The 27,117-nt window shown below is 43.2% G+C and overlaps 1 protein-coding gene across 5 annotated transcripts in view; it reads left to right on the top strand.

Moving 5' to 3' along the window:
- Positions 1–27,117, top strand: part of DPP6 (dipeptidyl peptidase like 6) — an 842,266-nt gene that overhangs the window by 529,762 nt on the left and 285,387 nt on the right. The window lies entirely within an intron of this gene.

Here is a 27,117-nt window from a genome sequence, read left to right as displayed (position 1 = left end):
TGGATGTTTGCTAAGAGGAGCCAAGGTCCCGCTCCACCCAGCTTGGGAGGAACAGCTTATTTCATCCTTCTGAAGCTGCAGGAGCCCCCAGAGCAGGTAGAAAAGAGCTGAGATTTTGCTCAGGATTGAGTGGACATAGGAGGAAAGAGTGTCAGCTATATATATCATGGATGAAAAAAGAAAGCCTGGCTCTGCTTTTCCCCTGTTTGCCATAGCAATATAATATGGCCAGCTCACTATGAGAAAAGCCTAATTGCTTTTCTTAACACACAAAACCCCCCTAAGTGGGACAGCAGAATTTGAGAAAAATACTAGCCAAAGTTTTTCTATCAGGAGTTGTCAATATTCAGGTGAGGGGCTGGACTTTTGTCATTGTAGTTGATCAAGGAAGCGGATGACAGGTCTTGACTCTTCCCGATCCAGTACTTCAGGCCATACTATAAGTGGAAAGAGCAAATGATTCACAGCAGCCATTTCTGAAGCAGAAGAGAGTGGGCATATGCATCTTCCTCTGTTAGCATATGTGTCCATTTTGCTGGAAGAAACACTAAAAGGAAGAGATAAAGGTGATGATCCAGGAGAAAATGATATCAGTGAAGCCAAGAAGAAGCAACATGCAAAATGTCTGTTGTGGTGTGATTGGCAGGTAGTAGGGAGGTCAGACGCATCAAAGGTAGAGTACAAGCCCTGGCACTTGGCTGGTGTTCCTCAAGAGAGCGTTTCACAATGACCAAGCACAAAACTTTCAACTCCAAATAACTGAGATCATTGTCTTGGAGATCACAGATCTGTAAATACACACCACCATTTCTCCTAAATACAGATTTCAGCACTGAGCTAAAAAAAGGGTTAGCTGTGTGTTTTTGGGGAGGGAAAACTAGGTATTAATATCTGTGAAGTGAAAGGAACATAGCACAGCTGATTTATCTTGACTCATCCATGCTGTCTGTCTTCCTTTTCATTGTGCCACTGCTATCTTTAGTCTCCCAGCAGTCAGACTGGTGTATCAAAAACACATTAGTTGCCACATACTCTCTACGCTTCATTGGCATAGAGATAACAGGTCACAAATATCAGTCCTTGCTGCCACCTTTGGGAACCTAACCAAGCCCGTGTTGGCAGTGAATGGGACTTGACAGAGCGATCAGCACAAAGTTTATGAGTGATTCACGATAGTTTGGGGAAAATGCTGTATAGAGTGGTCTAATCTTGAAACGCTTGGCATTTTGACTTTGGTCCTTTCCTGTAACTGTGACTGTGCTTCTAGGATAATGTTCAGGCCCATGCTTTATGTACACTACATTTAAGGGAAGGGTAAGGAGGAAGTTAGTTAGTTAGAGCAAGGAGATTTGAATGATGATTGTGCACATAGGATGTTTGTGAAACTATCGTTACTTAAGAGTGGCCATGTACATGTGGAAGTCAGGCCCTACCCATCTTCAGCACAGCAGCTATATCAAAGGTCTTTCCACAGCGGAAGTACCTTACTAACTTACTTAAACATTCCTGACTTGTCAGTCTATGAGAAGTTCATTGATCCCAAAGGAGCTACCATGCATCTAGGTCCTTTCTGAATCACTGGCTAAAAGAATGGAATTCCTATTGATCTCTGAAAGGACTCCTGTTCTTGTTGCTAATGGGCTTTGGGTCAGGCCATCTGAGCAAATATCTGAAGAGACCAGTAGTTTCATTCCTGTTGTCCAGGTGGAAAAAAAAATCCTTGGCAGGGTTTATTCACATGTGCAGCAGGAGCTTTGCTTGTATAAGGACTACAGGATCAGATGCCCATTTCTGCTCTTAATGAACATATTGGCATGTGTAAGAAAGAGCAGACTATGGTGCACGTGCTGACAGCTGACAAATGAGATTTGTAACCAAAATGACTCTATATTATGTCAAGTAAAATGCTGGGCTCCGTTGGCCGGCAGGAGAGAGAGTGCTTCTTCTAATTAGGGGTCAACATTATCTTTCACTCATAATAGCCTTTTTGTAATCAAAGAATGAAAAACTTTAAATGCACATTGATGATTTGTGTGTGTGTGTGTTTGTATACCAATGAACATTACAATCACAATGTAGTTTTAAATTAAATTCTTTTGTTCCTTTGGTTAATTTAAGTTTGATGGTTTTCCCTTAGCGCCACAGTCTAAGTTACGGCAGAGAATTCCCTTTAATTGATTTTTAAAAATGCTTTTGCATGCACTGCATTAACCTGTTCATTCCCTTGTGGTATGTGTCAAAGGGAGAAGTGGGTCTTCAGGCCTGGTTATTGAAAGCACAAATGAGGATGAGCTGTATTAATCAGGTGGAGTTTCCCCTTGGCTCTGCACAGATTCCGCACAAGCTGGATTGAATCTGAGTCCTGTTGTAGCATATCTGTCTGGCGAAGGTGCTCATGTGCCCTGTGTCATCGTGGTGCTTCCTCGGTACCCTGGTGAGCCTGGGAAGAACTTGAATCCCTAATTTACAGAAGGGGCCCAAAGGGCCAGATCCTCTGAGGTACTTGGGTGACAGCTCTCATTGAAGCCGATGGGAATTAGGTGTCTAGATGCCTTTGAGGTTCTAGGCTTGAGAGACTGAGTGATGTGTCCAAGTGGCAGCAGGGAAATGAAACAAAGTCCTCCAGATCTGAGGCCAGGTCTTCCTTATGTCCTGGACCGGCTGCCTTCTCTATGAGCAACACTTCCATTGGGAAGTACTCCAGTGGGAGCAGAAGGTCACCTCTGAACCTCCTCCTGCTATTCAGTTGTGTTGGCCACTCAGATAAGAGCAAAACAAGACTCACATTGTGCAGTCTTCCTAGGACTGACCCTGAAGATAACTTGCTGTAGGCCACAGGTGTTACTGCTCCATGGACTTCTGTTGTGTCCCAAGAACTCCCCTGTGAGTCATGGAAGTCTCTGAGACAGCTGTTAGCAGGATATCACATTAAATACTTGCTGGACAAGTTAAGTAGTTGGGTTCTGGCAGCATAACTCAACTTCAACGTGGCCATGCACTCATGAATTGTAAAAAATGGTGAAGGTTTAGGGTGAAGATTTAAGACCCATATTGTCTCCCTTTATTGTTTGTTGCAGCCCCTACAAGGGATCTACAGACAAGGTAGCAGAGCCTTAGAGAAGACTTGCAGGTGGATGGCAAGGTGTGGCCTATCTGGTAGCAGGGTTTTGATGGAGCTAGAGATGCTGTTGCTAGGTGCCTTTGGAGCTAATGTAGCTTTCAATATAACTTTCTCTGAAGGGTCCCCTAAAACCTACAAAGATTAAGAGCAAACTCCCCTCACCATCTCTGCCTGTTAAAAAGATGGGGCTGGTCAGATATCAGGCTTGGAGGAGACTAAGCAGGATCTGCCTTTACCCTCCTCCTTCTCCTCCTCTGTTTTCCCAGGCATGAGAGGAGCCAAAACATATCACCTAACATGTTTTCACTGTCTCTACGTAGCTGTTTTTCCCCCTCTGTCCAAATCTTAAATGAATACAAATTCTTATAGTTAGCTTCTATTTCTCATACAGGAGGCCTGTGTTAAATAGTTGTGCACCAACTAATCCAGTCTCCCTTGCTTTTGAATCCTTAACTGTGAGCTCAGCAAGCATTGCATGAAATGAAAATATTTTCATGATGAGGGAAATGTACAGATCAAGAGCAGTTCAAGAAAACAGAAGGCATCTTCAACTTCCAGAAGCACTTCTTGCTTGATTCAGAGACTTCATCTTATGTTTCATAGTTTCATAGTTTCATAGTAGCTAGAGTCGGAAGGGACCTAGGTAGATCATCTAGTCCGACCCCCTGCCTTAGCAGGAAAGAGCACCGGGGTCAGATGACCCCGGCAAGGTGCTCATCTAACTTCCTTTTAAAAATCCCCAGGCTAGGAGCCTGCACCACTTCCCCTGGAAGCTGGTTCCAGGCCCTAGCCACCCTGACTGTGAAGTAGCGCCTCCTAATATCTAATCTAAACTTACCCTCCGCCAGTTTGTGACCGTTATTCCTGGTCACTCCTGGCAGCGCACGGGGGAACAGGGACTCCCCCAATACCTGCTGATCCCCCCTGACCAGTTTGTAGCAGGCCACAAGGTCCCCCCTTAGCCTTCTCTTGTGGAGGCTAAACAGGTTCAGGTCCCGTAGCCTCTCCTCATAAGGCCTGCCCTGCTGACCCCTGATCATACGAGTGGCCCTCCTCTGAACTCTTTCCATATTGTCCACGTCCCTCTTGAAGTGTGGCGCCCAGAACTGGATGCAGTACTCCAGCTGCGGCCTGACCAGTGCCGCATAGAGGGGGAGGATCACCTCCCTGGACCTGCTCGAGATGCATCTGTGGATGCATGATAGGGTACGATTGGCCTTCTTGACTGCCTCCCCACACTGCCGGCCCATGTTCATCGTGGAGTCAATGACGACTCCAAGATCCTTTTCCGTCTCCGTGCTGGCAAGAGGAGAGTTCCCCAACCTGTAAGTGTGGTGCCGGTTCTTCCTCCCCATGTGCAACACCTTGCACTTATCAGTGTTAAACCCCATCCTATTCTCATCCGCCCACCGTTGCAACCTGTCAAGGTCAGCTTGTAGCCTAATGTTACTATTACTACTACTTATTGCAAGAAAATTATTGTTGGAGTGGGGAAGAGGATAAGTTCCTCCACTGTGGGCCTGTTCTTAGGATTTTACTTCATTAAGGATTTTTCTATTAGACTGCAAGTGAACAAGAACCATGTTTCTCAGATGCAAGACAGCTTGTTCCTGTATTCGGTGGCACTGCAAATGCAACATTCTGTGGGAGAGAGAGTTAGCATATTGCTTTCCTAAGAAGAAATGACTTACTATCTGTTTGCTGCCAGCCAGCAAGGTGCTTTCTGGAAAATAAAAATGAATGAGTCCTTTACAAAGCTCTTTGCAATGTGCTGTAAGAGCCCTGGTAAAAATAGAAATCAATTAGGTTAGACCAAACATAAGACTTGTAAACCTTTGGAGACCTCGGAGACATTGCCTGTGACAGTGGTATTCTGTATTAAGCCGAAGTGAAGTGGCATTTCATGCCAAGGGCTCTCATACCTCCAGAGAGCTATCGTTCTTCCAAATGCACTTTTACCAAGCTGCAGCTAGACAACAGCCTACAGGGACCGAGACTTCTAAAACTTCACGAACATGCGCATATGGTATCCGTTACAAAATACCCATAGAAAGTATTACACAGCACCGGTAGGAAAAGGATTGTGATGGTACACAGGGCTTGTGGCTGTTTTCAGAGTGAGAAAGGGTTGGTGAATGGAGGTAAAGTAGAACTGTGTGCACCCTGCCTCTTCTGTTTTTTTTTTTGAATGGGGGGTGGTCTGTGTGCAGGGTCAGAAGTTCCCTTCTTTCCAAGTTAATTGGGAAATTCATCTCTCTCAGGGTATTTGGCAAGATTGTTCTTTGGATCTGAGTCATACTAATGTGATCACATGATAGCTTTGGTTACTGCACTCACAGCATGAGGATGTTATGGTGTGCTTGTTTTAAAAAAGAATATATATATTGCATTAATATATAATAATGCATGTATATATGTGTGTGTGTGTGTGTGAATATATTTTTATATAATATATATTGCATTACGTTGCAATGCTAATATAATCCTGTCTCCTAATGTTTTCTCCCAGGGACTAAATACCCACAATAAAAAGGATAGTGTCAGTCAACCTCGTTTGGGAAGTAATTTCATGGAAATAAAATGGGCAGCTCAAGGAGAAAGATATTCTTGGATGTGAGTGACGGTGCCAGAAATGGGTGAAAAACATTAGGAATGGAAGTTGGCCACAGGTTTTTGTTGTGGGTAGCTGGTTTCTCCTTTGGTACTCCTGTGAGATTTGCATTTGGCTGTTAGTTTTCTGTTAGCTAACATCTTAAGAAATAGTTGAATTTTTGTATGAATCACGTAAAGAATCAGCTTGAATTGCCTCTCTCATATATACATACATATATATGTATATATGGGAGAGGCAATTCAAGCTGATTCTTTACGTGATTCATACAAAAATTCAACTACTGACCCACAGATCTAATCACAGAATTAGGATCCAAAAGCCAAGTATGACTTGAAGGGATGTTTTGGACAGCCAAAGCCTTTTATCCTAGAAACAGAAGAGCGTGAAGACTATAGTATAAGTAAAATTACATGATAAGTAATAAACTCACTGTGGTTTCTTCTTTAAAATTCCCATTCATTGTATACCCTGTATTTTTCAAAGCAGTAAATGATCAGTGGTTGGAATAAAAATAGTAAAACAAACAAACAAACAAAAACCCCCAAAACCTTGTGTAATGATGATCTTCCTTCCTCTCCACTGCTTCCTTATGCATTTCAATCCCTGAGTTTATCTGATTGGAGTGATATCTGGCATAGGGTATTAGGGAGAGGGGGGAAGTGATTTAAACCCAAATGTGAATGGGAGCTGAGATTTACCAGAGGGTTTGCTCTTAAGGGTGGCAGGCAGGAAAGTGGAGTGGGTGATGTGGTGTGGAGCTTTCTAGTTTTGGGGGTGGTTGGGGGAATTTACTGTTATTGCTTGTCATTTATTGCAAACTGCTCTGAGCCTTCCTGGATGTGGGATGATGATGATGATAGGTATGATGATCATCATCATCGTCATGATCTTCATACCCCCAGCCCACACTTTGATTCCAATGGGCATTTTGAGTGCACAAGGAACGCAGTATCACTTTTCGACTACCACCTCTTATATAAAAATATAATTCGGAGGGTCAGACCCACACCTAAGAATGCTGTATTGGCTTCAATAGATGTAGGTTCAGGCCTAAAATGAGAGAGAACGTACAGGTTTAGGTTGCCATTGCCTCTCTTGAGTGAAATTTAGTTTTTTGGAACTGGACTTTTAGGTAAAACAAGTTCAGGTGCAGTGAAAATTATCATTTCATCAACAATAAAAGCATTATTTTACTAGCTGAGTAACATTTTCGGCATTACTTAACATGCTGGTTTAATCCCAGTGGAGCGGGACTTCAAGTAGAATCTCATGAAGGAGAGAGGAATGTGCAATTCTTGCTTGCTTTCAGTTTTGTGTTTGAGAAGATTTGTGCGTGCAGCCATCACTTACCCTGTTGTTACATTTGGATGTTGCATTTTTTCCGTAAAGTAACAGCCATTCCATTGTGCATCTCAACTTCCATGTTTTTTAAGCTCCAAAATCCCATCTTACGTGCCACTGGTAACTGTTTAAAAGAATGATCTGTGGTCAGATACTTGGCAGCCCCCTGAAACAACTGCTGCACTTACCTCCTATACTCCGTTCTCCTAATGCATTCAAAATCATCTCTCTTGCCTTTCAGTGCGACTGTCACCTTATCCTTGTTGCTGTGAGTTACTTCTGTGTATCCCATGGTGCTGCACGTCAAACTTACGCTTCTCATTTAGACCTGAAGGGCTCTGGCACCCAGGCAGAGTTCTGACCTGGTTTCTTGGGATGTCCCTACCATTCTGCCAAGAAAGCAAGGCCTTGTATCACTTCAGCTCCCTTCTTTCACAAATGTCTCTGACTTCTGTTGTCCCAAACATATTCACCAAATCTCATTCCCATTTCTCATTCAAATGACTCACTTACTGCACCCAGAAAACCCAAGCCCTGCCATCTTGCTCACAAATATTGATGATGGAGGAAAAGTACTTAAAACAAAAAACAACCAAGCTGGTTTTACTGGTAGTAGTAAGTACCATGTGGCATTTCAGTAACATTTTTGTACATGTTTCTCCGTTACTTTAAAATGTATTTTCTTCAGTGCGAAGGTTTCGGAGGTTTATATAGGGCTCCTTTCCTGTTGTTTGAAAACCCACAGTAGTCAATATTCGATACGCGATATTCATTCCACTGTGATGAATGTTAATGAGAAATACATATGTCTATCAACTGGAGAATGAACCCATGCCTACTTGAATCCATCTATGTGATTGGATAATAATTACTTTATCACTGATTTCTTTGCAAGCAAGCTGGCAAGGTAATGTTTACTTTCTTAGCATACGGTATAATCTGCATCCTGAGTTTGATAGACACCCGAGGAGCATCCCAAATGAAACTGGTAAACCTGGTTTCTTCCCACCTGCTGAACATAATATTTACGTATTCAAAACAAATCCTCTTCTACTCATCTCTGCAGCTCTGTAATTTGAAAATTCAACCATCTTCCTGTCTTTTCTAAAAGCAGTTTGGAAACAAATCATTTAGAAATTCAATTTTATTCTCTTTGTGTCTGTTTCTGATGTTGTTTAGAAGCAAATTATTTGGAAATTTAATCAAAGCACCAAAAAAAAAAAAATCCCTAGATGCTAGGGAAGTATGTTATTAACCAGAACTTCAAATGCTATCATTTTACCTAGTGAGGTTAAACACTACTTCAGTATCTCAGATTTCTTTCTGTGCCCATACTTACACAGTTAATGAGATTTACCTTGTTTTGAAATGAAGCTCCTTCATAAATAGTACTTGCAATATGTCACTAATGTACATATAATGGTATAATATTTCATGGAAAATGTGCCAGGAGTTTAAATGAGGATTGATGGTGAAGGGAATCATTGGATCTACATTCCCTCTGAAGGACTTCTTTCCCCACTTCTGGACTAGAGCTTTGTTCTGGGGGACAGGATGAGAGGAATGGTAACTCTTCCAGACATTCAACTGTGAGCTCTCAGGAAATCTTGCATGGATGATAATGATGACCAGGGATCCTGGTTTTCTCTGATTTAAAAAAATCCTCAATTTTTAGTTAAAAAAACCAAACCCCAAATCCACATTTTTTCCAAGATTAAAATGAAACTATATATATATGTATATATGGAAGTGTCTCAGGTGTGTAGCCACGTTGGTAGCCACGTTGGTCTGAGACAAAAAGACATACAAAAAACTAGAACTCTTGGTTCCAAAATGATACCTTTTATTAGACCAACTGGAAAATGGCAAGAAAATTGTCGTTTTCTGCAATCTTTTGGGATGCTTAAAATGGTTTATATGGGCCAGTATCTTCCCAGGTATTAAAGTGAAGCTGTAATTCCATGGGTCCTCCTTTTACCTAATCAGTGTCAACTGTTGGGGTGTTGTATGGCTTATGAAAAAGTACAATTTTAATGAAAGGTCTCACGTATTTGATACAGCTGTTTGCTAGCTGTAGCTGCACTCAAGGTAGAAGAATTATCAGCTCAAGATTATGAGGCTGGATCATCAGCTGGTGTAAATCAGGCCAGCTAATGTAATTGCATTGGAGCTTCTCCAGTTCTGAATTTGTGTTTCAGGCTGTTCACGTTTGTAGTCAGAAAACTACTGTCAGAAATATCACCGTGAAGCACCACATTTATTTTCTCCTGATGACTTCTCAGTTGAATTCTCTTACACATCTCCAGTTTAACATTAGTTTCTTTGTGCTGGTATTTGCTGTATTCCCAATGCCTCTCTGTGCATTCAGGTCCAAATTCCCTATGCCTCTCTGTGCATTTTCAAAGGTATTTAGGTGCCTGAAGAAGCTCTCTGTGGAACATCCCACAAGCTGTCTCTGACTTGTTAGCTGCCTATAAAATCTGGCCTTAATCACCAAGTGTAACTGAAGAATACAGGAAAGACTACAGCAATATTGTTTGTTCATCACCATTAAATGACAGCTAATTTTTAAGTGTGTTTCTGCAAAGAGAAATGGGTGATGTGTGCTAAAAATATTCATATGCTGAAGAAATCCATGGTTGTTACCTGCATCCGGGTGTGGAAAGGCATTCAAGGTTTTCATTACAATGCTCCTTAAACCATCAGATCATACAGATTTCTGAAGTGTGTGTTTCTGCATCTCCTCTTAACTTGTTGTTTATGTTGTCAGGGCTTTCACTTAATGCCATGCCCAAGTTCAGTTCTGAGAAATGTTTCTACTTAGAAATAACACTGGGCATGATGCTCATCTGAAATAAATTGGCTTTGCTCCATTCAAGTCAATGCAGCTGTGTCAATTCTATGCAAGCTGAATATCTGGCTCCTTGTTCTCCAAAATCTTGAGAACACCTGTCATCTGTTAAAACTAACATTTAGCCTTAATGTGTAAAGATGCAGATAGCATTAAGCTTCTACTATTGGCTTTGCAGTAAAAGCTTGGAAGATTGAAGACTCAATCCCAAGGCATAAAACACGCAAGGACAATTTTTATGAAAGACTGAAAATGACAGACATCACCTTTCTTCCCTAGCATTCTCAAATACTCCCTTAGTATCAGACCTCAAAGCATTTTTAATCTATATTTTATTAAAAATGATGAGATGAAACGTACTGACAGAGCCAAAAACATGGCTTATGCATGTGTAAGACAGTGCTGCTTGCACACCGAAGCTTTCATAGCGTGTTGCAGTTGTGCAGAATACCAGACCCTCTCTCTCAATCCAAGCTGTGGGCCACAGTGAGGTTAAATATAACTGAACTGTTACTCCGTGATAGGAAATAGATCTTTAAGCAACCACCAGGTGAAGAGAACTGTAACTTGGGTTTATTTTTATCATTTTATCTAACAGGACATCAAGGCCCATTGTAACCATTTTTTCCCACCTGAATATTGCTCAAGGCCACTTGTAAGAGAGCTTGTGCATTATCTGCCCATCCTTTTAAAAACTACTCCAAGATTTTTACTCTCACCCGGTATCAGGCAGTGAGGTGACTGTCCCCTCTAGCATCTCAACTGAAGAGAGTAAAGAAACTTTTCCCATGTGGTAGAGAGTTATTGTTTAGCTTCATTCCTCATCTAGAATACAAAATATAATAACAACAGCATCCCTGACAATAATTACCCTGCATAATCTACAGAAGAACTACTATTAGGGGATAAGAAGAAGAGGAAAAATGCCTTCTGTAAAAAAACAGACATACACCTCCTAACCCAAATCCAGGGAGAAGACTGTTGGTGCTAAGGTGCGTTAGAATGTGTACTATGCACCGATGCCGTCTCAATCATAGCTCAGGACCCCAAAATGCTAACTGCAGTACAAATACACCACAAAATGATGGTATCCAAACCAAGCACTTACAATCTAACTAGAAGACAAGCGATAACATGTGGGTACATGCAAGAGAAGAGGACAAGAAAAAAATGAGACGGTATTGGCTTGCATGATAGCTTCCTCAGATCAACGGTAGCAAAGCATCCTTACTGCCGCATGCAGCTAATGATGTATTAGTAAGTGCTGCCAAGGCTCCGTGTAATTTTTAGCAAAGTTTAGCACTTGATGGTGACTTACAGATTTTTTTAATGGATCATATTCCCATTTAATTCATGGATGCTACAGAGTTGGCCTCGGTGGCATTACTGCCGTAACATTTGCAGAATGTCCTTGGTTGTAGAGATGACTCAGCAAACAAGATGAACAAAGGGTGAAGTGAGGGCAAGTTAGTATTGTTTCTACCTTTTGAATTATTGAGGCACATTTCTCATTAAAGAGTGAATACAGCTCTTTTGGCAAGTTTTGGGGCAGGTTTCTACAGCATATGGCACAATCTTGACTGGGGCAACAATATCGATAATATATAATAATTAAATCCCCAGAACTGTGGAACAATAGATGAAATAAAATTGCATTTGATATGGAATTATCATTTCTCTGAACTCAATTGCTTTCCAATGTTTGGCTTGTCTTGTGCTGCTTATTTTTTGAATAACAGCGTCCAGCAGTTATAAGCGTTTTAAGTGGAATCCTGATCCCACGGAAACAAACTGCAGTATTTTGTCCAAGGCCTTTATACAGTTTTTAAAGTACACTGCAGCTCTAAAGATTTTTTAATCTTGGAACTGCTTACATTGGAAACAAAAGGAGATGGACCCTCCCCACACCAATAATAAACGGTCTTTCCCTTTATTCTTCAAGGTTTTGCGCAATTCAGCCTTAATAACTTTGGCAAGACAGCTTCATCCAGTTTCTTTGGCAGATTATTTCATAGTCAGATAAAATTTGTTTTAGAAAGGATTTTTTTTTAAAAAACACCCCCCTCCCCCAATCTTAGGCCTAAATTATCCTTCAGTTGCTTTTACCCCATTACTCCAAGTTATAAAGCCAGGCCCATCTTAAACAATTCCTTTACCTCTTTGTAATTTCCACCCCGCCTCCACTTAATTACTATGGTTTTTGATTTATACCAGTTAAGTATCTGGCCCAATAAGAGGGTTTGAACTTGATATTGCTTAACACCAGTAACACACACACATGCCATTTCATCTGAGTAAAAGTACTTCTGTTATATATTTAGGTAACTGAAAGGAGAGTCAGTCCAAACATGTGCATTCTTGGTTGCAGGGACTATATAAGTACATGTGCATCGGTTAATGCAAATCACTGGAAGTCATTGGTTTCACTGGAGCTTTACTAAGGAAAACGCATCCTGTCTTGGTTCTGGGCATCACCCTCTTGCATTGAAATCTTCTTCCATCTCAGAACAGGGGCATCCCTGTAAAATCTCTGCAGCAAATAGCCCACTGTCTGCAGTATTCCTATATTCCACTAAGGTGCATGTGCCTATACATTATTAATAGGTAATGTTTGTGATTTCCCTTAGTTTCATTTAGCAATATTTATATGACTACTTAATGGTCAACAAATGCTATATTTGATGAGCTTTTGTCTTAAGAGGGTAAGATCTGTAAATTATTCTAATATGGCTACCTTGCTGCCAGACTTTTGGCAGGTTTGAAAAAAACATGCCAGAAGTAATTTTGTTGACAGGTTTCCACACTGGAGTATTTCCAGCCTTCATTCATAACATAGCAGTGCAGTGATACTGTTGTAGTTGGGAAAATATGCCATCATAGATCCATATTTTAGAATCCTAAAATACTGTGGATGGCAGAGATTAATGACTCCAAACTCAACTTTGGAGGTAGGTGACATTATTTTGGAGTCATAAAGAGAGATAAAAATGATAACACTTACAGGTTTTAATACAGGGCACCAATTAGGCGTGCTTATTTTACATCCTATGGTAATGTTTGTTTTACTTTTCCAGGAACAATCCTAATCCAGGAACAATTAGGATTTCCAGTAAGGTGAGGAAGGCCAGGAATGCACTGGAACTGGTTATATTTCTCTTCACAGAAGCATTATGACAAAGGTAGAGAAGGGGAAATACAGGAGCCCATGCCCACTGCGCCATTGAGGCATGCCTCATTGAAGCACAAAGCATCTGATTATGCAGGCAGGATTAGAAGTGCAGGGCAGCACCAGTAAAATGAGATTGTGCAGAGCTGCCAGCAGGCCTTGTTCCCAGCAGGGGCAGTAGTCAAATGCACAGGGTAGCATTGGCTCCATGGTCAGTTCTCTGAAAGAACTTTTCCATTTGCAGGCTCATGTTTAAGGCCCAGATTCAGTCCCCAATGAAATTCAGGTAGACTGAAGTCTGTGTCATTTATGCAGGAAAATAGAATTTCAACTCAAAGAGGAGTGAAATCATGACCACATTAAAGCTTTTTTGGAAATTTTTGCTGTTGACTTCAACTGAGCAAGGATTTTACGTAATCACTTTTTCTCAGTGAGGCTGGTCAAAAGTTTGCTGAGCCTGTCCAAGTCAGCCTGGATCACCTACTTGTCTTCTGGTGTGGATGCTTTGCCCCAAAGTTTGGTGTCATCAGCAAACTTGGCCAGTCCTGCACTGGTCCCGTCCTTCAAGGAGCAAACCAGGAAAGCCAAGTCTGCAACTGAACTCCAACTAGCTTCAAGCATCAAGGACAGTAAAAAGTCCTTTTTCAGATGGGGAGCCGGAGGAAAAGCAAGAGCAACATTGGACCCCTGCTGAACCAGATGGGGCAACTAACAACTGACACCCAGGAAAAAGCCAACCTATTAGATGGGTTCTTTGCATCGGTCTTTCATCAGTCCCATGAGACACCCATGCCCACTACGGGATGGGAAGGTCTGGGTGATGGTGATCCCCTGTCTTCCATTAATGCTGACCTCGTGAAGGAACACCTTGAGAAGCTGGATACCTTCAAGTCAGCCAGCCCTGACAGTCTACACCCCAGGGTACTCAAGGAGCTGGTGAGCGTCATAGCCCAGGCTCTGGCACAGATCTTTGAAAACTCCTGGCGCTCTGGTGTAGTGCCTGAAGACTGGAAGAAGGCCAATGTGGTGCCTATCTTCAGGAAAGGGAGGAAAGTGGATCTGGCTAACTATAGGCCCATTAGCTTGACTACTGTCCTGGGGAAGAGCTTAGAGTTTATTAAAGAAGCCATCCTTAATGGACTGGCTAACGTCAACATCCTAGAACGTGTTTGTTGCAGGTAGGTCTTGCTTGACCAATCTCATTTCCTTCTACGACCAGGTGACCTATCACATGGACAAGGGACAAGGGAGAAGAGATTGATGTCATATATCTTGACTTCAAAAAAGCCTTCAATCTGGTATCCCATGATCACCTCTTGGCGAAACTGGCCAATTGTGGCCTTGGGTCCACCACGATCCACTGGCTGGAAAATTGGCTCCGAAGTCAATCATCATGGTGCCCTGTGACCAGTGGGGTCCCTCAAGGCTCTGTCCTTGGACCCATACTGTTCAACATCTTCATTAACGATGTGGACATTGGAGTCAGGAGTGGACTGGCCAAGTTCGCCGATGACACCAAACTGTGGGGCAAAGCGTCCACACCTGAAGACAGGCAGGTGATCCAGGCTGACCTGGACAGGCTCAGCAAATGGGCGGACGAGAACCTGATGGTGTTTAACACCAAAAAATGCAAGGTTCTCCACCTTGGGAAGAAAAACCTGCAGCATCCTTATAGGCCTGGCAGTGCTACGCTGGCTAGCACTACAGAACAAAGACACTTGGGGGTCACCATTGACCACAAGATGAACATGAGCCTGCAATGTGATGCTGCAGCTAGTAAAGTGACCAAAATGCTGGCTTGCATCCATAGATGCTTCTCGAGCAAATCCCGGGACGTCATTCTCCACTTGTACTCGGCCTTGGTGAGGCCGCAGCTGGAGTACTGCATCCAGTTTTGGGCTCCACAATTCAAAAAGGATGTGGAAAAGCTTGAGAGAGTCCAGAGAAGAGCCACGTGCATGATCAGAGGTCAGGATAGCAGACCTTACGATGACAGGTTGAGAGCTATGGGGCTCTTTAGCCTGGAAAAGTGCAGGCCCAGGGGTGATCTGATGGCCATCTATCAGTTTATCAGAGCGCCCCAAGGGATGACGAGGTCAGATGGTCATAAACTGCTACAAGACCGTTTCAGGTTGGACATAAGGAAGAATTTCTTTACTGTCTGAGCCCCCAGGGTCTGGAACAGCCTGCCATTGGAAGTGGTTCAAGTACCTACACAACACTTTCAAGAGCAAATTGGATACTTATCTTGCTGGGATCCTATGACCCCAGCTGACTTCCTGCCCTTTGGGCAGGGGACTGGAGTCGATGATCTTCCGAGGTCCCTTCCAGCCCTGATGTCTATGAAATCTATGAAGCTCACTGAAGAATAAAAAGAAAAAATTGCATTGCTTTCAGCAGGCTTTGGATAAGGTTTCATAGAATCATAGGAAATGAGAGTTGGAAGGGACCCCTGGAGGTCATCTAGTCCAACCCCCTGCTCAAAGCAGAACCATCCCCAACTAGATCATCCCAGCCAAGATTTTGTCTAGCCAGGTCTTGAAAGCCTCCAAGGATGGAGACTCCACAACTTCAACAGGTTACTGGGTACCCTGTTCCAGTGCTTTACTGCCCTCCTAGTAAGAAAATCATTTCTAATATCTAACCTAAACTTCCCTTGCTGTAACTTGAGACTGTTGCTCCTTGTTCTGTCATCTGCCACCACTGAGAACAGTCCAGCTCCATCCTCTTTTGAACCCCTCTTCAGGTAGTTGAAGGCTGCTTTCAAATCCCCTCTCAGTCTTCTCCTCTCTAGACCAAATAAGCCCACTTTCCTCAGCCTCTCTTAGTAAGTCACATGCCAGCCCCCTAACCATTTTTGTTGCCCTTGGCTGGACTCTTTCTAGTTTGTCCACATCCTTATGGTAGTGGACAAACTAGACACCATTACTTCTGATGTGGCCTCACCAGTGCTGAATAGAGGGGAAAAATCACTTCCCTTGATCTGCTGGCAATGCTCCTACCAATGCAGCCCAGTATGCTGTTAGCCTTCTTCACAACAAGGACACGCTGTTTGTTCATATTCGGCTTATTGTCCACTATAACCCCCAGGTCCTCTTCTGCAGAGCTGCTGCCCAGCTAGTCAGCCCCCAGCCTGTACTGGTGCATGGGATTGTTCTGTCCTAAGTGCAGGACTTTGCACTTGTCCTTATTGAACTTCATGAGATTTCTTTTGGTTCAATCCTCCAATTTGTCACGGTATCTCTGAAACCTAGCCCCATCCTCCACTGTATCTATTACTCCCACAAACATGGCATCCTCTACAAACTTGCTGAGGGTGCACTCCATCCCATCTTCTAGGTCCTTGATGAAAATACTGAACAAAACTGGCTCCAGGACAAATTCCTGGGGCACTCCACTTGATACCAGTTGCCAACTAGACATTAATCTATTGACTACTACCCTCGACCAGCAAGTTTTCTGTCCTCCTTATAGTCCATTCATCCAACCTGTACTTCCTTACTTTGCTTGCAAGAATGTGGTGGGAGACCATATCAAAAGGCTTGCTTAAGTCAAGGTATATCACATCCACTACTCTCCCCACATCCACAGAGCAGTCATATCATCATAGAAGGCAATGAGGTTGGTCAGGCATGACTTGCCCTTGGTGAATCCATCCTGACTGCTCCTAATCACCTTCTTCTCCTCCAAGTGCTTTGAAATGGATTCCTTGAGAACCTGTTGCATAATTTTTCCAGGGACTGAGGTGAGGCTGACAACTGTAGTTCCCCAGATCCTTCTTCTTCTCTTTCTTGAAGATGGGCACCGTATTTGCCCTTTTCCAATCGTAACATGCTCTATTCCATCACTTCATCTTCAGATTTAATCAGGTCTTCAGAAGGCGTTGACAAATATATGTTGTTTATTATAGTTTCACCATTACACACAGTTAGAGTAAATCCAAAGTAAATGATGAATTAGATGCTTGAATACAATATTATATGAATAGTGTCAGGCCACAAAGCAGTATGTTCTTTGGAGTGGTTGTAAAATTGAAGTAAACCAGCATAAATCTAGTTCAGCATTATATATGCTATGCTGGTACGCATCTCAGTGTCTCGTGGTTTTTCCTCTTCTGGTATCTTCTATTCAGTAAAAATTATTTGAATCTGGTTTCACATACCCATGGTATATGCATGGCTTTATAATTTGTTACCCTCTTTACCCTAGTAAATGGCCCATGAAACAACTTTTCACCATCAACAACTATTAGGAGAAAATATGTCTGAGCTACCCAATGCGATAACTTGACCAATTATTTCTTACCTGAATTGTCCTCTGGATGTTTCCTTTAACAAATTGACCGTCAGTGGATTTGCCATAGTTTTCCAGTGACTGACAGGGGAAGTTGAATGATTTCCCTTCAAAATTTTCAAGGAAAAGGGGGAAAAAGAAATAAGTAGGCTCAGTGTGCATGCCAAAAACAAAAATGGATTCTTAAAAATATGAATCATTTTAAATTGTGTAAATTCTTGTATTGGAAATATTTAAAACCAAGTAGAGGGATGCTTGAATAAATGGCCTGGTGTACAAGATACAGAATGGTTACCTAGGACATATTTCTGGCTTCACTTCAAACTTTGCGGGTGATGTGAGCAAGTCAGTTCATGAATCTGTGCCTCTAATCCCCATCTGTATAATGGGAGCAATGCCACTTCCTCCTTCTGTCCTGCATACGCAGTTGGTAGCTCCTTGGGGTAGGGATCATCTCATATTATATTTTTGTGCAGAGCCAAGAGCAATTTGGCCTGGATCGTGGCTACAGTCAGGGTTACATAAAAGAAAAATAAAGAATTGGGGTTGGTTTGGGCTTCAGGATTAAGTTCCCATAAGATCCCAACATTGCCAAACTTCATGTTTATATCACAGCTCTTGCAATCTGGGGAGACGGGTGGTTTTGTTCAACTCGTCCCATCTCACTCATTTTCCTTTAATCAAAATGGGTGCCATCTCCCATTGCTGCATATTGGGCTGCAGCCAGCAAAATGGTCTCCGTTTTCCTACTGGTATCTTCATGTGGAAGCGAGGCTGCCTTTAGTAAAGGTGGCTGCCACCTCTTACTGTCCTCTAGGAAAGTGAGGCACAGCGGTTGCTATTTCATGGTTCTTGGGGCTAAGCAGGTCATAGGTGGCGAGGGGCAGTGGAAATCACAGAAGAGTTGGAAGGAGCAAGTAGGAGCTGGAAGGCACAGCATGGCATCTCCCACTCTGGGACAGCTGAAGGGAAGGGAGAGCCACCTGCGAGCATTGGGAGGAAAGATGCAGTGTTGCATGTGTATAAGCAAAGCTGGAATTTGACCTCCAACTCTGGGGGCAGGTTATTTTCTCCTAAAGCTTCAAGTCCCAGAAGATGTAAATTTCTTATTTTGGAACACTTCACGTTTTTAAGCCAAATGCCCGTGATTTTTTTTTACTTGTGATTTTTGAACACGTGAGGTTGACAACTATGGATCTTACTAGCAGGATTGGTTGTTTGCATTGTGCTAGAAGTATGTTAATTCTGGTGAAATGTCTCTATGTGAGTTTACAACAGATATTTTTTGCAGGTGGATAACATGAAATTTGTAATGTTTGAAAGATGCTTGCTGTAGTCATGGGACTCCTTCTCCTCCTAGGTCCACAAAAATGCCGTGGTGACTGGCCCTGTTTTAGAGCCTCAGTTGGTTAGGGACTGAGCAAAGAGAGAGAATTGGTCTCTCCTACTCCAAGGGCTATCGTTGGGTATAGACAGACAGGAAATAATACTGTTTTCTCATGCTCCTGGTTCTTCATTCTTCCATGGGAGGAGAAGCCATTCAGAAGAGACTCAAGATTAGTGCAGAGGGGGTGTGCTGCTGGTGCCGAAAAGCCAGAGAATGAGCTTAGGACTGTCAGGTAGGCACAGGGTGCAAACTTGGTATGTGGCTGCCACGATATTTGCAAGTCTCTACTGCTGCCTAAAGGAAGTGGATGCTCAGAGGGTAGGCCCAATGGTCTGTTTGCCCTGCTTGTGGGTTTAAGTAGATTTTCTTGTGTGAGGCTTACTGAAGTCCCATTATCAGATGCTGTCAATAATGGTTTGGTGCTGCGGTAAAAGAGTTGGAATAAATGTGTACCTTGGAGGGATACCTAGGTGAATTTGTAAAGCTGTAATGGAAAGTTCATCAACCCAGAGCAAACACTGACCCTTTGGGATAACTTACAACAGAGGAGAGTGCCCCGCTGCAATAGGAAATGACTGGTTATACTGGCCCCTACCGTCTCTGTGCAACCAACAAAACGTGTTGTCCTGTTCTGGTTATATTCAACCCTGATATAAGTCAACTCTACATGCTCAGGTTTAGTTTGAAGAGAAGCACATATTCCCTGAATATCAGTTACTGTTTCTATGGGGGTTAACTGAAAACAAGACATTATGGTGAAATTTGAGCCCAGTGGTCAGGGATCTGTCAAGGATCTGTGTCTAAATTGAGCACGTTTTCTTTTGATGAAGCAAAGGTAGTCTTATAATTGGAGCAATATAGTATGAGAGCCATGGCTCCAATAACTACACCCTGGCTGCTTCTATATTATAGCTCATTCCTTGCCATTCAAATGTGCAATGAGTCCAAAGGTAACTCTCTTTAAAGGAGCTTTGCTAAGTAAGACAATTTTTTGTGTTATTTAACCCCCAAAAAGAACAGTAGGAGGTGGCAATCTCTCACACACACACAAAAAAAAAAGAGGAAAAGGATCATCCTGCCCCTTTTTCAGAGGACAAAGCGAAGTCTCTTCCTTGGGACTCCTCCAAGAAGCAGCTTTATTCAGTTTTCCTCTCCTAAAAGGTTCCCCTGCAGCCATGGCCCCACAAGGGGCACTCCTCTGGCTTCAAGTCCCTGGCTTCCCTGGTGATCCATAGCACTGCCACCACTGGGAGCTCCTTCTTTTCAGTCAGCGTCTGGAGCAGGGAGGGTGTTTTCTTCAAACAGCACAGCGGACGGACACTGCTTCAAAGCAAACAGTCTTTACTGGGCCGTCCCAGGTCCCTCTGTTCTCACTCGGACTTTGCTCTGTCGCCCTGGGACCATTCCTTCTCTCTGTCCACCTCGGGTCCTTCTTCTCCCAGTCCACCCTAGGACCTTCTCCAGGTCCAGCTTCCTCCGAGCTTCATTCCTTCTCCTCGGGCTCAGTCAGTCACACTTGCAACAACTTGCAGTTACAAAACTATATTCTTAACCCGGGGACAACACTCACCCAATACAATAAAACATAATGTCATCAGATATAGTCTAAGAGGTTATTAAAACCTTGAATTCAGTAAGGATCATCCACCTCTAGATCCAGTAGGGTAGAGATAGGATGAGTCAAAGAGCAGTCTCTGTGGCCTGCTGTCAAGCCTAAACAGCCATCTGCCTCCAAAGTAAAACGAATGGAAAAAAGATTTCCTTTCTTGGTTTCCTGCCACACACAAAAGCCAGAAATTTTTTTACAAGCCTTTCCATCCTTGTTTTCTAGAAGGACCTGGTCTTGTCTACTGTGACATTGCTGGAGGATTCCAGGGATGACTAATTAGTGGGATAATGATATGATTAGGAGTTCGATAGGAGTATTTCTATACATAAAGTTTAGGCATGTACATGAATCTGCCTTACTGGGATCTAAGGATGGGTGACCCTCACTGAACTGAAGGTTTTAATGACCTATTCACTTATATTAGAATTTGTAAACCTTTTCCTCCTCTAAGACTTTAAACCCTTTGGATTTTTTTTGTTCAGAAATTATTCAAGTATATATACTGGTTCATTTATTTGCATGTACATATGAATATATTATATTAATATGCATTACAGCCATTACAGATACAATCATATATCTAAATTATATATAAATTAATTTGCGTACATTTAAAATGGAAATCTTATAAATTATGTGCATATTGTGTATGTGTTATATATAATGCACATGAATTTATCTATATGCATGTATTTATATATGCATATGTTATATATAATTGTATCTATTTTTGCTATTGTACATATGTATACATATATTATATTCATGCATTATATTTCTATGCATTTATTCATATTTCTATAGACATCTAAATCATCAGTATATATAATTGATTCTTTCTGATCACAAACAAAAATAGTGTTTTATTTATTTTATTTAATTTTTTGTTTTAATATATATAAAGTAGCAACATATTTTCCTTGCCAAAGGAAAACCTTTATGTAGAGAACAGACCTCAATACTCTGTGTGTTCTGTTCACAATACTGTGTATTTTTTGCAAATTTTTCCTCCTTTTCGCTCTCTGCTCCACTTTCTCAGTCTGTTTTTCGCTCAGCTGGTGTTCCGCTTGATTAATTCATCTTGTGTTCCTTTGTTTTTAATAAATTAGTTTTTGCCCCTGCTTTCAGCATCTCCAAATGGAGTGCAGTCATAATATTCAAGTAGAATCACGTTTTAGGCAAGAAGTGTTTTTGCCTTCCCTAGGATAACCCAATTGCTTTAACTGCCTTTTTGCTCTGTTAATACTATGCAACTCCTGCTGGTTTTCAAAACACCAGTACCATCAGATGTGAATAGTTACAGGCACCAAGATATTTCAAAACTCAGTACCTGCATATTTCTCACAAATGGCCTTTGACACACTGTTGTCTGTCGAGTGTGTTTTTGGCACAGAGTCTACTTTGTTTAAGTTCCTTCCGTTGGGTGGAGAGCTGTAAGGCAGTAATGATTGATTTTGACTGCATTAGTACCAGGCTCTGTTGATAGAATTACAATATTGAAAGCAAATACTCCTGCAGGATACATGTTTTTACATCTTTGGGGGGGGGGAAAAGTAAATCTTTGATAATGATTATGCTCTGCATAGTAGCATCAAGACCCACATGCTGCTAAAATCATTGCATAATATGTTCTACAGGCTGCCAGTATACAGTTTTAATATTGAGGGCACTGGTCAACTGAAAATGCCTCTTTGAGGGCTATAGGTGCTATAGACTATAGGTTTCTGCAACAAAATGTTGTATTTATTGTATTAAATGCCCATATAAATGGTGCGTTAGGCCAGGTACAGACCTTACATTTTTACCAGTATAAGTGATTGGAAACTGTCTATATCCATAACAGAACAGCTGCTCAGCACACGGACTGCTTTAAAAATGGCAGAACTGAGTCTAAGATTTGCCCCCCACAACCACCAAAAGGCAAATATATGGTCTGTTTGCTAAATTAACAGGAATCTACCAGAGATCTGCCCAAGCAAATTGCCATCTGAACTCAAGATAACTAGGTCCTAGATGAAAAACCAACACAGAATTGTAGAAAAGTAGGCCTGGGAAGTACTTAATGAGGACCTGATTTTGGGGGGGCCTACAGTTTCTCTTGGGATGTTCAGGGTGACGCCTACTGAAGGTTTACAACTGTTTTCAGTGGGAGCTGGATGTGGCTCTGAGTTGGCATGAAGGGACATAAACTTTCACACCTTATCCTTGGAAGCTTTACACTTCCCACCCATAGCTGTGCTTCAAATTAGTATGATGGGGTGTCAGGCAGTTTCCTTGTTTACTGCAATGTTGCATCGTGTAAGTCAAGTAAACTAACTTCTTTTTATAATGACACCAGACTCTAACCTGCAGGTGCATATCATGTGTTTCCATGGGAATAATGAAGCAGTCCCCAACTTGCTTTTCCTTTTCCTGGAAGCAAATTGAATGTTACAGATTATGCAAGGATTGTCGAGCGTGGCTTGGCCGGCATTTCTTCTGTTTTCTAAAGTTAAACGGTCAGGATATTTTTAAAACAAGGAACCCCACTTTATTGGGCGCTACAGTTTGTTACCAACCAGCCTTTCCTCTGCAGAGTGTTTCCAAGTCTTGTGGGACAAAGCTGTGCCATGTGAACCAAATTGTAGATACAGCTGTTGGAGTAGCAGGGGCATGTTTTCCACAGGGGGATTATCACTAGCATTGTTAAAGGAGCCAAGATTGCAGAGGCCTTATTCTGCCACATAATGAGTAAAGAAAACTAAGCACCTCTACCTCTTACCTGCTCAGACCTGCTGAGATGGTGAATCTGGTAATGGCAGGTGGAGCCCAGGATACTTGGTCAATAATCCCCTGAAGGAAACATTTCTTGGAGCAGTAGAGGGAAGGGGCAGGGGCCCATGTCCTCCCCCTGCTGCCTCTCTCTCCTGCCATCATGTCACAACCAGAATAGCTGCCTAAAAGCACAGGGTGAAATAATGACCCTTCCCCTTCTAGAATTGGAGGTGGAGTGCAGGCGGTCAGGGATTATGAGTGAGTGACTGTTTGCTGTTGGGTCCGGTGCTTTAGCGGTGCAACTGCATGCCACCTCTTCCTGCTGACAAATTAGAACTGACTCAGTAATTCAAGAATGATGAAGAGGAGCTAAACCCTTGTCTTCAATGGAGTAGCAACAGGAACAAATCTGAACCAGTGTTACTTTGACACTGCCTCTTGCCTATTGACAACCAGATGTATTCAGTGGGTGTGTCTTACAAGTCATAGATTTACTGTGCATTAGCTGATGCACACTAACGCATGTGTAGATGCTGACTGGGAGCAATTTGCTCCCAGGCAGTAGGGTGCCCAGTGCTCCCTGTCTAAGCCTGGATGTGGCAGGGAGCTGTGCCAGCTAGAGGGACAGCTGTCTCCCTGCCATGTGGGGATTGGGACTGTCCTGATCCCCACACAGCCAGGAGAACTGTCCCAGTAGCAAAAACTGCTGCATCTCAGGCAGGTGGGGGCCAGGCTTGGACCAATCCCCGCATGGTGAGAAGAGGCATCCCTGCCTGGGGGGGATATGTATGTGGGGATCATGGTCCTCCTGATTTTTAGGTGCCCAGGAGAGGCATCCCCACCTGGCAGGGACTCTGCCTGGCAGCCCACATGGCAATCAGAAGAGTCCTGCTCCCCATGTGGCTGGGAGAGGTGTCTCCACCCAGCAGGGATACTGCCTGACAGCCTCATGGGGATCAGTAGGGTCCTGATCTGCATGTGGTCAGGAGAGGAATCCCTACCCAGCAGGGATGCTGCCTGACAATCCTGCAGGGATTAGGAAGGTCCCACCTCTCCCAGCTGAGTGGGGAGAGTCCTGATCTCCATGTGGCTACTAGGCAGCATCCATCCATCAGCAGACACCTCTCCCAACCCTGCTAATCCCCACATGGCTGCCAGGCAATACCCCCCGCCCCTCCGGGCAGAGATGCCTCTCCTGTCTCTCCCGATCCCCATGTGGCTACCTGGCAGCATCCCCACCAAGCCTTCCCGCTAAGTGGGGACTCCTCTCCCAGCCTTGTGGGGATTGGGTCCAACCCCCCCCATGGCTGGGATGCAGTAGTCCTGGCTGCTGGGACAGCTCTCTTCCCCACACGGTGGCTGGGACCAGCCCTGTGCCCCCTACCAAACAGGCTGAAGCTCCCCCTGGCTTGTGCATCAGGGCCAAGCAGTGCCGGGGGGCAGGAACATCCCTGGTTTCAACTACTCCAGTAGGGAGCAACCTTGCCGGTGCATGTGTAGGCCTTTTCCCAGGGTGCTGTTTACTCTGCCTTTTTTAATGTCCGGTAACCTTAGTGTACATTAATGGCATGTGTAGATGCACCCAGTTTGCAAACTCGTAGAAACTTTTACAGTACGATCAGCCATGAAGGGGTTCAGACTAACTCATAGTTAATATTTCATTGCCTGCTCACACTCCCAGCTCCAGCGAATAAAACCTATCAGTGACACTGACATAATGACTCATTGGCCTGCGCCTTGTACATTGGGATGGGAATAATTTTGCTCTGAAGTCACCAGGATTAGTCATTGGTTTTTCCTCTGGTAAATAGGAGAAGGAGATGCTGTAGCTAAGACAATCTTTCATACTTAGCACAGTTTTTTGGTCTCTCTCCCTTATTAGTGCCTAGTTAGATGCAAAGAAGCATTCTGTTAAGAGCCCGGCAGTGCAGCACAGTACTTTCTCGACATATTTCTTCTATCCCTCCTGCTCCTGCTGGGCCTTGTTAAGTGACAGGAAGGGGGACCTATGATTAAGTGTCCTGACCTGGATTCTTTTGCCTGCTCTGTCTCTGACATCCTGTGTGACCTTGGGGAAATTGTGGCATCTCTTCTGATCTGGAGATGCATCACTTGATAAAGAAGGATCATATTTTTTTTCCTGCCTCACAGGGGTCTTGTAAGGTTAAATTAAAGTTTTGTAAAGATGGTTAGGGGGAAGGTGTTATATAAATGCAAGGCATTGATTTCCTGTTGAAGTAGTTGTTGTCAACCTCGCATCTCTCAGAGCTCCCGACCTACTTTTCAGTTTCTTTTTCCAATATGAATAATATTACAGTCATTATTTATTCCTTCTAATTATTTTTCCCTTCAAGCCAAAGACAAGCATTATCAAGGTTGACTGTTCTCCAGTCCCTGATCCTTTAAAGGAGACAGTTGTCCCGTGATACCAAGAAATAAAACAAACCGCGGAAATAAACAGGTGTCTCTTGTAGTACTTCATGTCCTACACATTGGGTTTCCAACCTATACCCATAACCTCATCTGATGGTCAAGTCCTCAAACACATGCCAGCCTTTTCTTTTGTTGGAAGACAGATTTTCATATGGAAAAAGAAATGGAGAAACCCTGGCATTTAGTACTTTGCCAGCATTTCTCAAACATCAGAGCATGTGAGAGCTGCACAAGCTCCCCACAGCCCTTCCCTGAAGGGTGGCAATCTTCAGCCAAACATATGACACAGCAAGTGAAATTAACCCTTTGAATTCCATGCACACGCAAGTGTTATGAGGCAGTTTTGCTAGCATAAAAAAGCGAGATTCCTGAAACTAACCCCAGCAACCCCTCCCCTTAGACCCGCAAGGGCTTGTAATTCTTTGCACTAAGCAAAAAACAATCTCAGATTAGTGAGAGTGGCTCTGGATGGGGCTTTTAGTGATGCTTTTGCTGTGAGCCCAGATTTATTGAGTGATTATTCAGCCTGCCCAAGAAGCAAAGTCCATGGCTATTTCTTAAATTTCTTGAGATGCTTCAGTGCCCACATGAAATCAGATTAATGTTGAACGCTATGGGAAAACCAGTGCAAGCCAGGAAACTAAGGCAAGGCAGGAGGTGCAATAAATATTTAAGCTGTTGCAAATGTGAATGCAACACTTCATAAAAACTTCATCCAGAAATGCAGAGGTGCAGTAGATTCAGGGAACAAACTTACGGAACAGCCATAACAGTGTCGGACTTCTCGGTGAAGAGCGGCGTAGGGGTTTCTTCAACATTTAGGGCCAGGTCCAAGCAATGACATATAAGTCAGACCCTCCTAAGCTGCTCTAGACTGACCATTGTGTCAGGGACTGTAAGGCAGTCTAAGGGGGTGAAATACATTTTCAGAAGGCAAAAAACAGATGTTAATCAACATGGGGGGCAACCTAGCTTAGTGTATTTTACATCTTTCTACCCTCCTAGAAGTTGCTTTTTTCCCTACTATCTCCTCTCTGGTGTCTTAGCATGAGATTTGGAGTGATTCAGGCCTTCTGAGTGCCATTTCTGAGCCTCTCTGAGGGGAGGATTAAAAAAAAATTGTCCAACAGAGAGCGGACGTGAAACCCAGTGCATGCAGTACAGGTGCTGAGGGCACTGGAGGCAGGTGTAAGATCCAGTGACCAGAATCCCTCTCCAGATTTCTGCAGCCGCATTCAGACACGCCTCGCTCTCCGGCCCTTGGTTGCTTGCAGAAGAGCCAGCACTTCATTTTCCTTACGATCTAGCTGCTTTTCTGTTTCAGCTCTGCCGAGTAAACAGAAAAATATAGCCCTCCACAGCAAGCGTTAAGTATTAGCTGCCTCCGTATATGTCTGACAGGGCTCCTGCCCACTCACCCCTCTGTGCTCATATAGAGGAATAAACCACTGTCTGACCTTCTGGACTCTCCGAGGGATGTGATTCAGAGGTAGCAGAACTAGCACAGCTGCCACCACTAAACAGCCCCCAAGGGCACCCTTGGCCAGT

This window comes from Crocodylus siamensis, chromosome 5 (assembly GCF_052110815.1).
Source record: "Crocodylus siamensis isolate JL-2025a chromosome 5, ASM5211081v1, whole genome shotgun sequence".
In the NCBI taxonomy this organism is placed as follows: domain Eukaryota; kingdom Metazoa; phylum Chordata; order Crocodylia; family Crocodylidae; genus Crocodylus; species Crocodylus siamensis.
This window is presented reverse-complemented; position numbering and strand designations above follow the sequence as displayed.